At 38.8% G+C, this 19,729-nt stretch overlaps 1 protein-coding gene across 1 annotated transcript in view; it reads left to right on the top strand.

Annotated features, from left to right (window-relative positions):
* LMNTD1 (lamin tail domain containing 1) overlaps positions 1-19,729 on the top strand; it is a 445,486-nt gene that overhangs the window by 152,050 nt on the left and 273,707 nt on the right. Inside the window, exon 6 of the mRNA XM_068560487.1 lies at positions 679-755. The gene's annotated coding sequence lies outside the window, so the exon portion shown is untranslated. The remainder of the gene's footprint in view (positions 1-678; positions 756-19,729) is intronic.

Genomic DNA, 19,729 nt, shown 5'->3' with positions numbered 1-19,729 from the left:
TTGGCAAGAGCAAAGATTCTTTTTAGATATTACTATCTGATCCCAGTGCCTAGCTTTTGCCTGGCATACGTCAGGTGTCTAATAAATATCTGTGAAATAAATGAATGTTACTTCCTTAGTATGAATTGATTAATAAGTTCTTATCCGGGTGAAAATAAAAAATATATGGTGAAATTAAAAATTGGATGAAAATAAAAAATATAGGCCTTCTGAAATTTGTAACTTTTCAGATATTGTAGGCTTACATGAACTATGTTGAACTTCCCAATATAGAAATTGATTAAACTTATTCACTCCAAATCACTAAATCCTTGCAGATAATAAAATTCTATGCATTACTGATTTCTTAGCTTTTCTCATTTGCTGAGAAAACCAAATTGAGAAAGATCTTTGGGGAACTGCGAGATGAAAAAAATATGGTCTGTAATTAAAACACTGCAAGGAAGAAACATAGATGGCTTCAGTGGTTGTATTAGCAAAGAAACAAGAAAGCTAGTTGGGATGATCATTTTAGGTGTCGCTATGTTAATAACGTCAGTTTGTTCAGTACATTTATCTTTCCAAGATTTATACCTATTAATCTGTTTTATCAAATTTTAGGTTTTTGCAAGGAGTAGTAGAACGGTGTTACACCCTTCTAACGGGAAATGCAATGATCACATGATCTTCCATTTTCAGGATCTGTGGAGAACATTTTGTCTACCTCTGCTCACCACAAAGCAAGAAAATCACAGCAAATATCAGCTTGAATAAAGGTTTGGATTAGCTTTTATATGCTTTTTAAAAAAATAGTTTGTCCCACCCTTAAAACAAAGTATTTGGTTACTAATTTTTACGGTTTTATCCTGCTATGGGTGAAAGAAACTTCTGGGAGACTTTGAGTGCCAGTCCTTTATTATTTTCTTCTTAAATTTTTTCTTACAACATCCTGTAGTTTTTCTGTGGTGGTTTAGAGTGTGTATCAGAGTTTCTGTTAGAAACATTAGCTTTCAAAAAAAAAAATCTTGGCACACAACCTCCAAGAATATTTGTCTTATCAAATTATTTTAAAGATGAATACTGCTTTTTCAATCACCACCATTCCTCACCAAGCTCATTGCTTGCAAATATTCCATTATATATACCTATGGTTGGAAATCAGTTACTGGGTTCCCAAATGGAAATAGTTGCAGACAGAATGCAACTAGACAATATTGTGGAAAAACCATGGGCTTTGGAGTTAAAAACCACTAGGCCAGTGGTGTGTGATGCACACCACCCCCTTTTCATCTCTCCTCAATTCCTTATCTAAAATTTACCTCTTGAGTCCCTCAGTTCCAAACCAGTCAAGGACTTGGTTTTGGTTTCTTTGCTACTGCTGGTTTAGCCAGCTTACTGTCTTTGTAGAAACTCTTACTTCTATGCAAACTCAAGTATGTAAACCCTTACTGCAAATAGAAAACCTTCCACATATTTCTCAACAACTACAATGTACCCTACACTTTTCTGTACTTTCCTTTAATCTTAGGTAGCTGTTCTCCCATTCCGTAGCTTAAAACGTGAGTGAAATATGGACTAGTAAGAAGAACCTGGCCTGGAAAAATATCTAGCTAAGGAATTCTGCAAACCTATGTGGTAGCCGGGCTTTTCAGACAAAGACTCTGACGTCCCAATTGTTTAAAAAAAAGAAAAAAGTACAAAGATCACAATTACCAGTGGCAACATGGAAAAACCCATAGAGCATGCCACTGGCAAAACTCCTCAGAGAGTTGGTTTCCCAAATATGGAAAATATAAAACAAAACCTTCTTTATTTATGAAAACTATTTGAATTTCTAATTCTTTAGGCCTTACAGGTTTATTATGAAAACCAAATTCAGTTCCCCTAAGGGGTGAGAAAGAACCACTTCCTATTGCATCAAGTTATAGAATAGCACATTTTAAAACTCCATCATTTGTTTCTGGGGTAGCATTACATTGTCCTCTTCTGGGTTACGTAAGTCTGCCTTGACCTTTCAAGCACAGAAACGTTTTACCCTTGACACAGTTTGGAATTTGGAACTGCCTGTGAAAACATGAATAGCTTCATTTTTCCATTTGAAAAGTCCCTAAACACAAATTGATAAATTCTCACAGAACTTCAGTGCAGAGTTTTCAGACTAGCACTTCAACTACTAAGACCTATATTCAAAGTGTTTGAATTGGCAGAAAAAACACAGCTGTTAGTCTATATCTCAGGCAATCTGTACACCATCTTTTAGGTAGGAGAGATTACAAAATGGGCCAAAGGTTAGATGCAAGCCTTAGAAGAATAAAAAATCAGTACTGGGAGGGCACCTACCCAAAGTGCCAAATATTAGCACTAACTTGGAATATCAGAAGTTTTAAATTACTACCCCCCAAAAAAGTCACAGGCATCCATCAGCCAAAAGTTTTCTCCCAACCTGCAATTCTACTCTTGATAAATGCTCTTGTGTTTTGTTTTCCCTACGATTTAAAGGGTTGTGATGGCCTAGAAACTGGCCACCTGGGATAATTTCATGGCCTTGTGGATGCAGAGTGGTGTCTCATGAGGTCAGGGCGGCTGTGACAGAGACAGTCTCTGACATTTTCATAAACTAAATTGAATTCTTGGCACACTCTGAACTTAGATAGCATGAGTTTCCAGCCCTGCTCCTCCTTAGCTATATCAATTCTGCTTTAATTTCTGCCCTGATAATGTGATAAAATAAAGTGGGCCATTTTTTAGTTGAACTTCAATAATGATCTGAAGTACAACAAGCTGCTCAAGTAATAAAGGAGTTTGTTTCTTAAAATGCGAAAAGCATCTTTGGCTTTTCTCAGTGTCTTTTATTATTAGAGTATATGTTCATATGTCTAAGCCCCACCCCGGGTTAGTTCAGATTTTGACGGTCCGGCTGCTATAGAGATAAGATAAGCTTTGGGCTACGTGTAATTTCCTACGCTCACACTCTAACTCCTGTCTTTTCTCACCACTGGTGCAACTCCCCAGTGTGTTAGGATATTCTCATGAGAAACCCTGTCCTAGATATTCTGGGATCTGCTAAACAAAACCAGTTGGTTGCTCATATTCTTTCACTTCAATAAACATTTCTTGAGTCTATATATCTACCTTATGTCAGCCTATATAATGTTTTGATTAATCCTCACATAATCCCTATTTTGCAGATGAAAAAAATGAGTGCAGAGAGTTTAAGTAACTTGGCCAAGGATACACAACAAATAAGCGGCATGCCAAGATGTCAATTCATGCTGTCTGGAACTATTTTTAGATACCATTAATCACTTTGAGATCCCTTAAGCTGACACAATAGTAGCATATATCACAATGGAAGCCATGTGTCTCCGGAGCCCCTGGGACTAGTAACGGGTTCAGTGAGTTCCCAATATGGCCCAGGGAGTGCGTTCAAGGACCTGATTTGCATTTTCTCCCTGACATTGGGTTTTGTGGCTGCTGAAGATGTAAAAGTTTGATCGACAATATACCAAACTGATATTTCCATTTCAGAAAACTTATACAGCTTGTAATTAATATTAATTACATCAAATATCAAAGTCCTATTATTCCATAGGCCTCAAGAGAATTATAAGCAGCACCTAAACATACACATTTCCTAATTTAGAATTTAATGAACTCCCTCCTAGCTTCTTGTTACTGGCTACTTTATTAAATGTAATGAATGGCTTCTCTTAGGCAGCTCCTTTTTTCAGGATGCAGGTACACTGAGACTCTCTCCTTCTGGCAGCTGTAGCTGTGATTTTAATTGGATTGATGCCACTGTGATCCAAACTTCAGGATCTCCCAATGGAAATCACAGAACTGTTTGAGTAGGGGGAAACCTTAGAAATCAACTAGTCCCAAAGTCTCAAACTGACAGCCCCCAGGCCACAGATGGCCTCGTTGTTTGTTCGTCACAGTGATGACCCTAGTTGAATCCTTATAATTTTTTGAATTGGTTGCCAAAATTTTCAAGCAAGTGTCTTTCAAATAAAAATCTAAATGTTAGGCTTCTCTTGAAAAATTGGAATATTAGGCAGCACTGGGCCTGCATTCCTGCATAGAAGCCAGCAGCCCCAGTGGATAGCAGGTGCTTCTGCAGATGGGGGCTGATGTCTCCAGTGTGACTCCATCGGGGCATTCCCTGATGGGCTGGCAGTGTTGGAGTCAATGGTCTGTTGACGTTAATCATTGTGTTTGTGTTATTATTTTCTTGTAGTACAGTTAAGAAGAAAGAAAATATTTCTGTCTTTGTCAGGAATGGGAAAACAAAATATAATCTGAGGGGGTACTGTGTTTAAAAAGAAAGAAGAAAGCAAGTGTCTTTGCGGAAGAGAAGAATGTGCCTTTTGGTTAATATGCAAATGAAGCATCTCAGCTTCAAGTACATTTATGCTATTTGCTTGGCCCTGTAAGCATTTGAGAGCCACAATGGTAGTCTTATTTTAGCGATCTGAACACAGTGATGGAAAGAAGTTAAATGGCTTCCCCAGGGCTAATATTTTTAGGCCATAACTAGAGTGAAGGTTTCCTTACCTTTTAGTATATTGCTTGCCATGTGGGAGATATCAAATACTGGAATTAATTTGTGGGCTGAAATCTAAAAAAATTTATCTTAATGTTTTGAAATGTTTTTAGAAAAAGAAGGTGAATTAAGACATGATATTAAAGAAATTTATATAAATTTAAAATGGGCACACAAACTGGAGGGTGTAAATTTCATTCTGTGTGGACTTTGGAGTTAGCTAAATCTTTCCTCTTATCAGGTACTTAACCAAGAGAGCCTTTTACCATCTTCTGTGTCTGTCAGGTATTGTCCAACTACTGCAGAATTGTACTGCAGTGTATCTCAAATCAAACTATTAGGCTAGAATAAATACTTTTAAGAAAAAGGTTTCTCTCTCTCTCTCTCTCTCTCTCTCTCACACACACACACACACACACAAGCTCTGAAAAATAGCCTGCAAAATTTATATTTAATCATTCATAGTTTTCAGGGTCACATCCTTTTTTGTCTTTTTCCTCTATTACTATAAGATTTAAATAGCTCTTTGGTTAAATTAAATGTTTCCCTCCTACCCATAAACACTAACAGAGAGTCTCAGGAAAAACTGAAAAATAAAGACATAGAAAAGAGAGGCCTGTTTTCACACCTTAATTTTTTTCAATCCAAATTAATCACAGGGGTCAGCTCTTCAGGGCGCAACTATCTCGAGAAGATAAGGGTCCATTCCTTACCTTCTGAAACCACCCAAGAAATCAATCCAGACACTTTTCAAGGTCCTCCAGACACAGTTGTTCTACATCTTAAAGGGAGGTAGGGAAGTTTCTATACATGCCAAGTTTCTAGAACCTGAGTGTACCCTCTTAATATTTCACACTATCTCCCAAATTTTTTATTGATTTCTGTGATTAGTATGATTTTCTTTCAGAGGAAGAGATTCCAAAATGACAACCATGCTTAGAAATCACTCACAACCTTTCTTCATTGCCAGGAAGGTGTTTCTCATGTTTACCCTAGACACTGCATGAGTACCTTTACAATCATTGCCTCTGTTTAGTCATGTTAAACAGAAAACAGCTGATCACCATCCTCAAAAGAAAATTATTTTTTCCCCTCTAATTAGTCTCACCTCAATCTTCTTTTCTGTCATTTAATAATTGTGGATTTTAAAAAAGTGGTTCAAAGATAAGACCTGTGTGATGTCAGTGATCCCAAAGGAGGGTTAAAAGGTGGCCAGGAATCCCGGTGCTGCATTATCCCAGCATATCTGGAGGTCCCAGACCCTTGGGTTCTCCTGAGCAAACACCACAGATTTGGTCCACTCCTGCTGCCCTGCCCTGGTGGAAAGGCCCAAAGGCATCAGTAATCTTGACGGGGAGATATATACCTCAAGATGCCAGCATTTGTTCTTGAGGCAGCACATCATGGCAGGAAGGGCACAGAAGGTGGACCATCCACCCTGGCCTGCATTCCTCCTCTACTACTTGTTTAAGTTTAATCAAATTACTTCACTTCTCTCAGCCTCTCTTTCCTAGTATGAATCATGGGGAAATAATGATAATAGTAATACCTACTGTCTTAGGTCCGTTCCTGGGGAAATAGACTCTGAGATGGGGATTTGCAGGCAGGGGGTTTACTGTGGACACCCCGGTATCCACATCTGTGGGAGAGTGAAGGAAACAGGACTGGACAGAGGGCGGTGTTGACCTACAGCTCAGTCACAACAAACACCTCAGCTGATGGCACAAGGAGCCGAGGAGCTAAGGTGGCCCTTCAGAGTCACCCACCTTGCATCAGTCAGTCAGGGAAGGAAGCATGACCATGTGTGATGTGGCTCTCTTCAGCAGAGGGCAATTCCCGAAGAGTAACACAAGCCCCCAGCACTGCTGGGACACAGGGAAATGAGAGCATCAGTTCTACAGGGGAGATCAGAACAGGATGCCGTGCACCCACGCCACCTGCCTTGTGCGGTTCTGTGGGGCTTACATAATAAGCTCCATTAACAGGATTTCATGCAGTGACTGGCACACAGTTTGCTATAAATATTATTCAGTAGACACTTCTAAAGAATTCACTATTTGAAGATACTAGAAGAGACACTGAGGATGCTTAGGAAAGTATAAAAATAAATAATGAACAGACTCTGCCCTGAAAAGATCACAGTTGAATGGTGTAAGACCTGAACTAGAAACTATAGAGAGTCTAACCCTCCTGATCATTGCATACTCCTTTGTAATATCCTTCGATGACCAAATGGATACCAAATACTCTCTATAGTGTATTCCTGACCTTAAGCATCTTGTCGTCTCATTGGAGAACCAAGACTTACATGCACGGAGAAACCCAATAACAGCATGCTGTACAATTAAGTGTCAAAATGTGTGGCAGGGACGCTAACTGGTGAGGCAGGTCAAGCTTGGAGAGATGGGGTGCTGGATTCGTCAGGAGAGATTTATGGAGGAATGGATTTGGCTTAGACATCGTCACATGCCTAGACGTTGGACGGATGGAGGGAATGAGGGAACTCCAGACTGAAGAAGAGAATGAATGAAGGGTTTGGCCATGTCTGTGTGTGGTGAGGAAGGCAGCTGGACAGCAATGGAGATTTTATATTGACACATGCTACTAAACAGACCTCTACTAATCAGTGGAATCGGACTACTTCTGTGACAAATTGTGGCATTTATGTCTAATCCTACAAGCACTCTAGGAGTTTTGAGTAACATGGATGAAACTTGGTAACAGAAAGATTGATCTGTTGGTACTGAATAAGATGAGCTATACAAGGAAACCAATATTATGGGGAACCTCCCAGGTACTTTTTTCAGTCTCTTCTACTGTTTTTGGTAAGTAATCCAGGGGACAGATATTGAAGCTGAGACAAGAGGCTAGAATTGGACACCCAGATATCAGATGCTTTGTGGGGAGGTTTTGAGCAGAAAGGTAGTTTATACAGAGGAAAAAGCATAGGCTTTGGATCCAGACTTACAGTGTAGGAGTTCAAATCATGATTCCACAATTTATATGACATATGACATACGACCTTGGACAAGCTTCACCCCGCACCTTTATGTTTCCATCTGCAAAATGAAGTCAATTGTTCCCACCTTACCATGTTGTAAGGACAAAATGATAACAGATATAAAATGCATCAAAGTTGCCTGCTAGACTTACAGAAGATATTCAATAAATGCTATTATTATTGTTGTCAATATTATTATTACACCCATGTCAGGAGTCTTTCTTCTCTCTCTTCCTTAAACTTATATTTTGGATTTGTCTCTGGTTGTCTGGGAACTCATAGTGCTTAAAATAAAATGTAGCACTTAAATTCCACTCTTAAGGTCTTTTAAGGTCCATCATCCTTTCTCTTGAGTGTTGGAAGGAGCAAGGCTGAAGTTAACTGGTACCTTCTGTTGGTAGGTGGAAGTGCCTTGATGAGACGTTACTGGTAGGAGGCACCACCCTTTAAATTTCAACTCCATACTAATTATTCCACCTTGAGAGCATTTATTTTTGCAAGTCTTGAAGTATTTTCTAGAGCAGCCTATTAAACTGTCAACATCTCCGATGGAAGGTCCCGCTAGATATCTCTGTTCAGACAGGTCCCTCTTTTCCATCTCGCCATCACCTTGCCCTGGAAAGGGGTAGAGCCTGGTGGTCAGGAGCAGACCAGCAGGTCAGGAGCTGTGCCTATTAAAATTAAGTAAAATTAAAAATTCATTTTCTCAGTGGCAAACAGCCACATTTCAAATGCTCAATAGCCACATGTGGCTAGTGGCTGCTGTATTGGACAGCACAGATTATAGAACATTTTGATCATCACAGAAACTTCTTTTGGACCTTGCTGTTCTAGAGCCAAACCGACTGGATTTAAATGATGTCTAACACTTATTGTCTGTGTGACTTTACCCAGGTAATTTAAGCTTTCTGTGCCTTGGTTTTATCATCTATAAAATGAGGATATAAGTGTCAACTTTTGGGAGCATTTATGAGAATTAGATGAGTTAATATATATAATATATTTAGAGCAACCCCTAATTATCATCTTGTATTTTCTCAGTAACTGTTAGCAATTACTATTTATCAAAAACCAGAAAAAACAACACCTATTTCAGAAAGAAAACATAGAATGTATAGATGAAGGGTGGGGAGCTCAGAGTAGTTGCCCATTACCTGTGTTCCCAAGGTCCGTATGATACAAAATCATTGTGGGACTCATCATAAGACATTATGATTTTCTATGTCTATGTCTGTTTTCTTTACTAGACTCCATGCCTTGGGAATTCAAGGACTAGTGTCTTATTCTTTTTCATACCCCTGGCACCTGCCATGGGGCCTTGAGCACACATGACACTCAATAAGTACTTTATTTTCAACATTGTTGAACTAACTTAAGTGCTCAAGAACTGGCAGCCTTCTTATTGATTAATATCTTAGTGGGAATAGTAGGATTGGAGTTTTGCTAATTTCAATATATTTTTAACCAGATAGAGACAGTGAACTTATAATTAGGTTTAAGGACAATGGGGAAGAATATTTAAAATCAGGAATGGATGAGAATATCCAGAATGGATGATCACTTCACATGTTGGGGACAAATTGAGAGGAGGGAAAAGAAAGAACAAAGAGAGGAAATAGAGTTGATAAGTTGTCTGGGAGAAAGTTCAAAGACAAATTTTCCCTTCTTCAACATTTTACCACAGGCATATCCTGAAACCCTAGATATAATTATCTTGGCTGGAATGCCTGGGCTAGAGTAAACAGAAATCTGAGTGTGTCAACAAATTATTTAATTAAGCAGAGTAAGTGGCAATGTGAAAGCAAAATCATAATGTGCAACAGGATAATGTGATTGAAAGCTTCAGCTGTGATGGAATGTAGAGAGAGTAAGACAAGAGAGAAAAACGACACAGTCCTGGAGACCAGACTCTGGACCTGGTTAGCCAATGTGGAAAATGAAACAAGAAATAAGATTTTTTTAATGGAACTCTATTATTCCAGAAAACACTTCTTGAGGATAAATATAAATGTAAAAGCAATTGAGATTAAGCCATCACTTTAGTTGAGCAGGGGTCAGGAGCAGGACGGCGCGTGGCATTAAAAAGGGCCTCAGGATTTGTGCCATCAGCATAAAAGTGGCAGTTACAATTAAAAGCAGAAATGAAATGACTAAGGAGTAGAAAAGCTAGAAATGAACAGATGGCCAGGCAGGCAGCTTGCTAGGCTGCTCAAATTGGGTATATTTTATATTTCATTCCAAGTTCACAAATATTAGGACATTAAAATGCATGAAACATGGTGTGTATCTCATCTCGCCATGTTTTTATTACTAAATTAGAAAGAATTAGGCTGCACGGAATGTATGCAAATGCATCAGTCTAAGCAAATGCTGAGTCAGGGGAGATCAGGAAGGTCAGCTGGGTTTCTCTTTTCCAAAGAAGAGCCTGGTCAATTGTACACTGAGCAGCCTTTGTGGAGCTATTCCTAAAGTGGCCACCTATGTCCAGAAAGACTGTGAAGAAGGTTAGATTGCTGATGACACTTTCTTTAAAGGTGGCGGTGGCCAGGCCTCCTGTTTGTTTTCAGTAGTAGGATTAAATTTAGGGAGTGTGTAGAATGTTGTCTCTATACATGGAAGATGTTTTTTATTGGACTTTAGTATGTCATTTACCCTAAGCAATCATTAATACAAGGTACCTGTGCTATGATCAGTAGACCATGGGTAACACCAGAGTGTCATTATGACACTGTTTTTCACACATTTTCTGCTGAGTCTGAAGCTTACTTCATGGGTTGACTGAGGCCACATGGTGAGAACAAGGTTTTCGTTGGTTCACAAGTTTATTGATTAAGAAATATGAGTATGTTTAGACTAAGTGACCTCTCTTCAACTTTTTTGTTTGATCTTGGCCCATGTCTAGGGTTCTGTAACCAGATCATGACTCTGATTCTCTAATGGAAAACTTGTCAAGTTTCTTTCAGCATGATTGGGAAACTGCACATGCGTTCTGGGCCACCAGGTTCTCATCTCTATCTTCAGAATACATAGTGATGCATCCCTGGAAATGAAGAGAAATTTCATCCTCCCCACTTTTCATTTTTACTTGAACCAAGATAGCACTATATTGATTCAGTCAGTCAGCCATGTAATGTATATATTTTGAGTGCCCACTATGTGCTAGGTACTGAGCCAGGAACTTGGAATACAAGGGTCTTTACACTTATGTTTTAAAAAAAAGACCAACTTTCTCACAGCCTGTGTTTATTAACTCTGACTCCTTTTGACATAATCTAAATGCAGTGTAGAAAAACATCCAAACCTAACACCTATGGAGGCCGCAGCTGCACATATAAAGAAATACCCAAAAGAATGTGTGCCATTCCCCTATTTGCAACTCTCACCTGCTCTGAGGTATAGCCTAGAAATACTGTATACAGAAAGGGGATGTCTGTAAAAGGCATCATTTGGCTCCCAGGTTGTAGAGTCACTGGGAGAAGAGTATTTAACTTCCTCTGTGCACCATATTAACAGCTGAAAGGAAAATCACTCTTTGACTAAAAAGAAGGAAACAAAATTGTGTGTGGTCATATATATAATTACATACTTTTATATGTTATACCTAAAGATATAGATGTGTATATAAATTAATATATATTTTTATTATATATGTATAATTTACCTATGTACAAATACAATAGAAAATAACATAAGTTTTTAAACATGGTTAAGGCAGCTTTCATTGTAGGCATGGACTTGAAGAAGTATCATTGTATGTGTGTGTGTGCGTGCACATAGGCATGCATGGCCCATGTGGGTGTGTTGGGATAGGGATGGAGGCTAGGGGAGGATGGAGATACCATGAGAAGGAAAGCAGAGCACAGAAACACAGAATTCCTTGGCATCTTCCATCATAATTATTGAATGGGTATGGATGGTACAATAATCATGACCAGTAGAGATGGTAATAGAAGGGACAGGATGCAAAAAAATGATTAGAGGATGTCAAGGTGGTACCTTGATTGCATTAGTAACATATACTGCTGCTAATTTAATATGTAATACTATATATTTATATGTAATATATTGGCATATATGTACACAGATAATATATGCATAAATTATGCACCAATAGTAAATAGAAATGTCCTTTACATTTCCAATGTTTAGAAACTGACAGTAAGCTTTCTTTAGATGATAGCAGGGTTAAGCCGCCTTTATTTATAAATATAAACTATATATCAAAAGTAATTTAAAAATCCACCTGTATGAAATTTGGTATAAAGAATGAGTATATTTTAAAACTGATGAAATATATATATCATTTATATCCATACCCAGCTATGATTACATGATTTTTTTAAAGCCAATAATTATTTCAGTATTCATCTAAAATATTCTGATTGAATGAGGAGATAAACAAATCTGCGATTAGAAGATGAAAGGAGCATGTATATGTAAAATCATCAGAGAGTGTACTTGAGAAAATTACACAAATGCTTGAGGAAAATTTATGTAAATATCATTTTTTTAGAAACTTAAATGCAAAAAAGTTCCAAAAGTGGTATATTATGTCATAAATATGTATCATTCTAAAAGTAATGCTGAAGGCATAAAGTATTTCTCTTTGGGATAAACAATATTTAATGAAAATAGGAAAACATTTCCAAAGTAACTTGATTGGAAGTGTTTATTTACATCAGCTACAACTGTTTCACTAAAAAATAAGCATAGATATTTCAGTGGAGAGGATACGTGATGTATGCTTTTTCTTCCACATAACTGGCTTAAGGGTTAGATATTTCAAAGATAGAAATTGTTTTAACAGCTTAAAAATAAGATTTACAAAGTTGAACAATAGAGTATATTTCCTTTCACTAACTCTGCAGTTACTCTCATTCTCACAGTTGTGGTCTCATGGTCTTAGAACAGAGAGAACAGAAACCATGGACAGAAGCATGGTTAAAAGAGACACTAGGCTTAGGGAATGGCATACCCACTAATGCTATCAACTTGAGATCCACTTCATAAAAATAAATAACTAATACTGAGGGCTCACTACGTGCCAAGTATTGTGAAAGATGGTTTTCATTTATTTTAAAAAGTTAATCCTTCCAAAGCCCTAAGAGAGTTACAATTATTGCCCCCGTGTTGCAGGTGAAGGAACAAAGACATAGCATGATTTATGTGAACCTGCCCAAGGTTGAGCAACTACAAAATGGCAGAGCAGGGTGAAACGTAGAAAACTATACCTTTAACCACTGTTCTGGACAGCCAACCATATTAAACACAAGTATAATTCTTTTTATTTTTAAATTTAATTTTATTTATTTTTTTATACAGCAGGTTCTTATTAGTTATCCATTTTATACATATTAGTGTATATATGTCCATCCCAATCTCCCACTTCATCCCACCACCACCGCCCGTGGCCACTTTCCCCCCTTGGTGTCCATACGTTTGTTCTCTACATCTCTGTCTCAATTTCTGCCTTGCAAACCAGTTCATACGTACCATTTTTCTAGGTTCCACATATATGCGTTAATATACGACATTTGTTTTTCTCTTTCTGACTTACTTCACTCTGTATGACAGTCTCTAGATCCATCCATGTCTCTACAAATGACCCAATTTCGTTCCTTTTTATGGCTGAGTAATATTTCATTGTATATATGTACCACATCTTCTTTACCCATTCATCTGTCGATGGGCATTTAGGTTGCTTCCATGACCAGGCTATTGTAAATAGTGCTGCAATGAACATTGGGGTGCATGTGTCTTTTTGAATTATAGTTTTCTCTGGGAATATGCCCAGTAGTGGGATTGCTGGGTCATATGATAATTCTATTTTTACTTTTTTAAGGAACCTCCATACTGTTCTCCATAGTGGCTGTATCAATTTACATTCCCACCGACAGTGCAAGAGGGTTCCCTTTTTCTCTACACCCTCTCCAGCATTTGTTGTTTGTAGATTTTCTGATGGTGCCCATTGTAATGGGTGTGAGGTGATACCTCATTGGAGTTTTGATTTGCATTTCTCTAATAATTAGTGATGTTGAGCAGCTTTTCATGTGCCTATTGGTCATCTGTACGTCTTCTTTGGAGAAATGTCTATTTAGGTCTTCTGCCCTTTTTTTTTTTTAAATTTTATTTATTTATTTATTTATTTTTGGATGTGTTGGGTCTTAGTTTCTGTGCGAGGGCTTTCTCTAGTTGCGGCAAGCGGGGGCCACTCTTCATCGCGGTGCGTGGGCCTCTCACTATCGCGGCCTCTCTTGTTGTGGAGCACAGGCTCCAGACGCTCAGGCTCAGTAGTTGTGGCTCACGGGCCTAGTTGCTCCGCGGCAAGTGGGATCTTCCCAGACCAGGACTCGAACCCGTGTCCCCTGCATTGGCAGGCAGATTCTCAACCACTGCACCACCAGGGAAGCCCGTCTGCCCATTTTTTAATTGGGTTTTTTGTTTTTTTAATACTGAGCTGCCTGAGCAGTTTATATATTTTGGAGATTAATCCTTTGTCCGTTGATTCATTTGCAAATATTTTCTTCCAGTCTGAGGGTTGTCTTTTTGTCTTGCTTATGGTTTCCTTTGCTGTGCAAAAGCTTTTAAGTTTCATTAGGTCCCATTTGCTTATTTTTGTTTTTATTTCCATTACTCTAGGAGGTGGGTCCAAAAAAAATCTTGCTGTGATTTATTTCAAAGAGTGTTCTTCCTATGTTTTTTCTAAGAGTCTTATAGTGTCCAGTCTTACATTTAGGTCTTTAATCCATTTTGAGTTTATTTTTGTGTATGGTGTTAGAGAGTGTTCTACTTTCGTTCTTTTACATGTAGCTGTCCAGTTTTCCAAGCACCACTTACTGAAGAGGCTGTCTTTTCTCCATTGTATATCCTTGCCTCCTTTGTCATAGATCAGTTGAGCATAGGTGCGTGGGTTTATCTCTGTGCTTTCTATCCTCTTCCATTGATCTATATGTCTCTTTTTGTGCCAGTACCGTATCATCTTAATTACTTTGGCTTTGTGGTATACTCTGAAGTCAGGGAGTCTGATTCCTCCCGCTCCGTTTTTTTCCCTCAAGACTGCTTTGGCTATTCGGGGACCTTTGTGTCTCCATATAAATTTTAAGATGTTTTGTTCTAGTTCTGTAAAAAAATGCCATTGGTAATTTGATAGGGATTGCATTGAATCTATAGATTGCTTTGGGTAGTATAGTCATTTTCACAATATTGATTCTTCCAATCCAAGACCATGATATATCTCTCCATCTGTTTGTTTCATCTTTAATTTCTTTCATCAGTGTCTTATAGTTTTCTGCATACAGGTCTTTTGTCTCCCTAGGTAGGTTTATTCCTAGGTAATTTATTCTTTTTGTTGCAATGGTAAATGGGAGTGTTTCCTTAATTTCTCCTTCAGATTTTTCATCGTTAGTGTATAGGAATGCAAGAGATTTCTGTGCATTAATTTTGTATCCTGCAACTTTACCAAATTCATTGATGAGCTCTAGTAGTTTTCTGGTGGCATCTTTAGGATTCTCTATGTATAGTATCATGTCATCTGCAAACAGTGACAGTTTTACTTCTTCCTTTCCAATTTGAATTCCTTTTATTTCTTTTGCTTCTCTGATTGCTGTGGCTAGGACTTCCAAAACTATGTTGAATAATAGTGGTGAGAGTGGACATCCTTGTCTTGTTCCTGATCTTAGAGGAAATGCTTTCAGTTTTTCACCATTGAGAATGATGTTTGCTGTGGGTTTGTTGTATATGGCCTTTATTATGTTGAAATAGGTTCCCTCTGTGCCCACTTTCTAGAGAGCTTTTATCATAAATGGGTGTTGAATTTTGTCAAAAGCTTTTTCTGCATCTATTGAGATGATCATATGGGTTTTATTCTTCAGTTTGTTAATATGGTGTATCACATTGATTGATTTGCTTATATTGAAGAATTCTTGCATCTCTGGGATAAATCCCACTTGATCATGGTGTATGATCCTTTTAATGTGTTGTTGGATTCTGATTGCTAGTATTTTGTTGAGGATTTTTGCGTCCATATTCATCGGTGATATTGGTCTGTAATTTTCTTTTTTGTAGTATCATTGTCTGGTTTTGGTATCTGGGTGACGGTGGCCTCATAGAATGAGTTTGGGAGTGTTCCTTCCTCTGCAATTTTTCGGAAGAGTTTGAGAAGGATGGGTGTTAGCACTTCTCTAAATGTTTGATAGAATTCACCTGTGAAGCCACCTGGTCCTGCACTTTTGCTTGTTGGAAGATTTTTTTTTTTTAATTAATTAATTTATTTTTGGCTGTGTTGGGTCTTCGTTTCTGTGCGCAGGCTTGCTCTAGTTGCGGCAAGCAGTGGGTGCTCTTCATCGCAGTGTGCGGGCTTCTCATTGTCGTGGCCTCTCTTGTTGTGGAGCACAGGCTCTACACACGCAGGCTCAGTAGTTGTGGCTCACGGGCTTAGTTGCTCCGCGGCAAGTGGGATCTTCCCAGACCAGGGCTCGAACCCATGTCCTCTGCACTGGCAGGCAGATTCTTAACCACTGTGCCACCAGGGAAGCCCCTCTTGGAAGATTTTTAATCACAGGTTAAATTTCATTGCTTGTGATTGATCTGTTCATATTTTCTATTTCTTCCGGGTTCAGTCTTGGAAAGTTATACCTTTGTAAGAACTTGTCCATTTCTTCCAGGTTGTCCATTTTATTGGCATAGAGTTGCTTGTACTAGACTCTTAGGATGTTTTGTATTTCTGCGGTGTCTGTTGTAACTTCTCCTTTTTCATTTCTAATTTTATTGATTTGAGTCCTCTCCCTCTTTTTCTTGGTGAGTCTGGCTAATGGTTTATCAATTTTGTTTATCTTCTCAAAGAACCAGCTTTTAGTTTTATTGATCTTTGCTCTTGTTTTCTTTGTTTCTATTTCATTTATTTCTGCTCTGATCTTTATGATTTCTTTCCTTCTACTAACTTTGGGTTTGGTTTGTTCTTTTTTTCTCTAGTTCCTTTAGGTGTAAGATTAGATTGTTTATTTGAGATTTTTCTTGTTTCTTGAGGTAGGCTTCTATTGCTATAAACTTCCCTGTTAGAACTGCTTTTGCTGCATCCCATAGGCTTTGGATCGTCGTGTTTTTGTTGTCATTTGTCTCTAGGTATTTTTTGGTTTCCTCTTTGACTTCTTCAGTGATCGCTTGGTTATTTAGTAACGTATTGCTTAGCCTCCAGGTGTTTGTGCTTTTACATTTTTTCCCCTGTAATTGATTTCTAATCACATAAGGTTGTGGTCAGAAAAGATGCTTGATATGATTTCAATTTTCTTAAATTTACTGAGGCTTGATTTGTGACCCAAGATGTGATCTATCCTGGAGAATGTTCCGTGTGCACTTGAGAAGAAAGTGTAATCTGCTGGTTTTGGATGGAATGTCCTATAAATATTAATTAAATCTATCTGGTCTGTTGTCTCATTTAAAGCTTGTGTTTCCTTCTTAATTTTCTGTTTGGATGATCTGTCCATTGGTGTAAGTTGGGTGTTAAATTACCCCACTATTACTGTGTTACTGTCGATTTCCTCTTTTATAGCTGTTAGCAGTTGCCTTATGTATTGAGGTGCTCCTATGTTGGCTGCATGTATATTTATAATTGTTATATCTTCTTCCTGGATTGATCCCTTGATCATTATGTAGTGTCCTGCCTTATCTTTATCTCTTGTAACATTCTTTATTTTAAAGTCTATTTTATCTGATATGAGTATTGCCACTCCAGCTTTCTTTGGATTTCTATCTGCATGGAATATCTTTTTCCATCCCCTCATTTTCAGTCTCTATGTGTCCCTAGGTCTGAAGTGGGTCTCTTGTAGACAGCATATATATGGATCTTGTTTTTGTATCCATTCAGCTAGCCAGTGTCTTTTGGTGGGAGCATTTAATCCATTCACGTTTAAGTTAATTATCGATATGTATGTTCATATTACCATTTTCTTAACTGTTATGGGTTTGTTTTTGTAGGTCCTTTTCTTGTCTTGTGTTTCCCACTTAGAGAAGTGGGAAGAAGCCTACCTGGCTCTTTGGTTGGGCTAATGGCGGACTCTGGGAGGGCTCACACCAAGGAGTACTTCCCAGAACTTCTGCTGCCAGTGTCCTTGTCTGCAGTGGGCCACAGCCACCCCCCTCCTCTGCAGGAGACCCTCCAACACTAACAGGCAGGTCTGGTTCAGTTTCCTATGGGGTCACTCCTCCTTCCCCTGGGTCCCGATGCACACACTACTTTGTGTGTGCCCTCCAAGAGTGGAGTCTGTTTCCCCCAGTCCTGTCAAAGTCCTGCGATCAAATCCTGCTTGCCTTCAAGTTCTGGTTCTCTAGGAATTCCTCCCCCCGTTGCCAGACCCCCAGGTTGGGAAGCCTCATGTGGGGCTCAGAACCTTCACTCCAGTGGGTGGAATCCTGTGGTATAAGTGTTCTCCAGTTTGTGAGTCACCCACCGAGCAGTTATAAGGTTTGATTTTATTGTGATTACGCCCCTCCTACCATCTCATTGTGGTTTCTTTGTCTTTGGATGTGGGGTATCTTTTTTGGTGGGTTCCAGTGTCTTCCTATCGATGATTGTTCATCGGTTAGTTGTGATTCCAGTGCTCTCGCAAGAGGGAGTGAGCGCCTGTCCTTCTACTCTGCCATCTTGAACCAATCTCCCCAGCTATAACTCTTAATGATTAATTTTCTCTCTGGAAGTCAAAGAATTGTTAAATAACCTGCCCAAGGTTATTTCACAGATTAAGTGTCAGAGCAGGATTTAAACCCAATCTGTCTGACTCCAAAACCACCTTCCACTGTGCTTTGCTGCCTTTCATTTGAGATGTTGCCAAGTACTTGTGCCACATACTGGCACCTGCAGTTTATTGGGCTGGCACCATCTGGTCAAGGACCCTCCCAGGGTGCTAGCTCATGAGCAGGGGCCAGAGGAGGACCCTTGCCTAAAAGTCCATCCAACTTGTCCAGCTGCAAGTCACGATCTGTTAACTTTGTGCCATGGTGACTCCTCAAGGGACCTGCATTCTGTACAATACAGAGCTGACCACAGTATCTCAAAATGAGTTAAAATGTGTGAATAGCCATAAATCATGAAAGGTAGCTTAGAGACAAAAAGTCAAACGGGACCTATTATTAATAATAAGAAGAATAAGACTATCATATACTTACTGGAGTTTCTAGAAATTAATTGGACATTAAGAAATTTATCTGAATACGTATAATCTATTATGCAACTAAAACACTGACTATTGCTTAGAACCAGACTTTTTAATTAACGTAGCCTTATATGGAGAGTAATCATAATACTATCCATTATCATGAATAGTAATCAAAATAAACATTATTCTTTGGAAAAGCATGATGTCAATAATGCACATCCTATATTATTGAAAAAGAATTCTTCTGCTTCAATGCCAATTATGTCGATCTGCAGATGAATTTCTTCAGAAAGGTCCATGAGGGTCTAGATACTTAAAATGTGTGTGCATGTTTTACAATAGCTTGAATGTGGGTATGCTGACAATGGAAATAAAAACTTCGGAATTATTACAAATGCACTCCCCCAAACAGATCACTTTTAGTGAGTACAGAGGCTATTTGAACTTGGCCAAAACTGGTGTTTCATACAGAGAAGCCTGCTGAAACCAAATGCTAGGATTATTACGGGACCATTAGAGAGATTCTAGATGGAAAGAGTGCAATGAAAGGATAGAATTTTGTGAGACAAATGACCTTTCAGCATTGCTAAGGAATTCTTGTGGTGGATTTTTCTCCTTAATTCAATAGATAGCAAATAAAGCAATAAATCTGAACATGCCCGACTACTAGGAAATCATTTCTCCTGCTAAATGGAGTTGTAATAGGAAGCAGAACTCAGATGGTCAAGCTGATGAAGTTCTGCTCCCACAGGGCCCATCTTTCAGTGGTGAGCTTTCCCGAGAGCCCCAGGGCTGATAAGCTGCTGACTCCTGGAGTCCTGCCCCTGCCAGCTGACATTGAGTGGCCAGACACAGAGCAGACCTGTCCTCCTGCATCAGCCAGCCTCACCCTCTTCCTTTCCCAGATGGAAGGGGACTCCAGGGCAGTCAATGCAGACCCAGTGTGACACAGGGACTTCTGCTATGCACTTCTTTTTTCCCTCAGTCTGTTGATTCCTTTAAGTCTGTAGAACTGGAAATTATCCCTGAAGAAATAGACCTAACCTCTTTCCTGCC

The sequence above is a fragment of the Eschrichtius robustus genome, chromosome 13 (assembly GCF_028021215.1).
Source record: "Eschrichtius robustus isolate mEscRob2 chromosome 13, mEscRob2.pri, whole genome shotgun sequence".
NCBI classification, from domain to species: domain Eukaryota; kingdom Metazoa; phylum Chordata; class Mammalia; order Artiodactyla; family Eschrichtiidae; genus Eschrichtius; species Eschrichtius robustus.
This window is presented reverse-complemented; position numbering and strand designations above follow the sequence as displayed.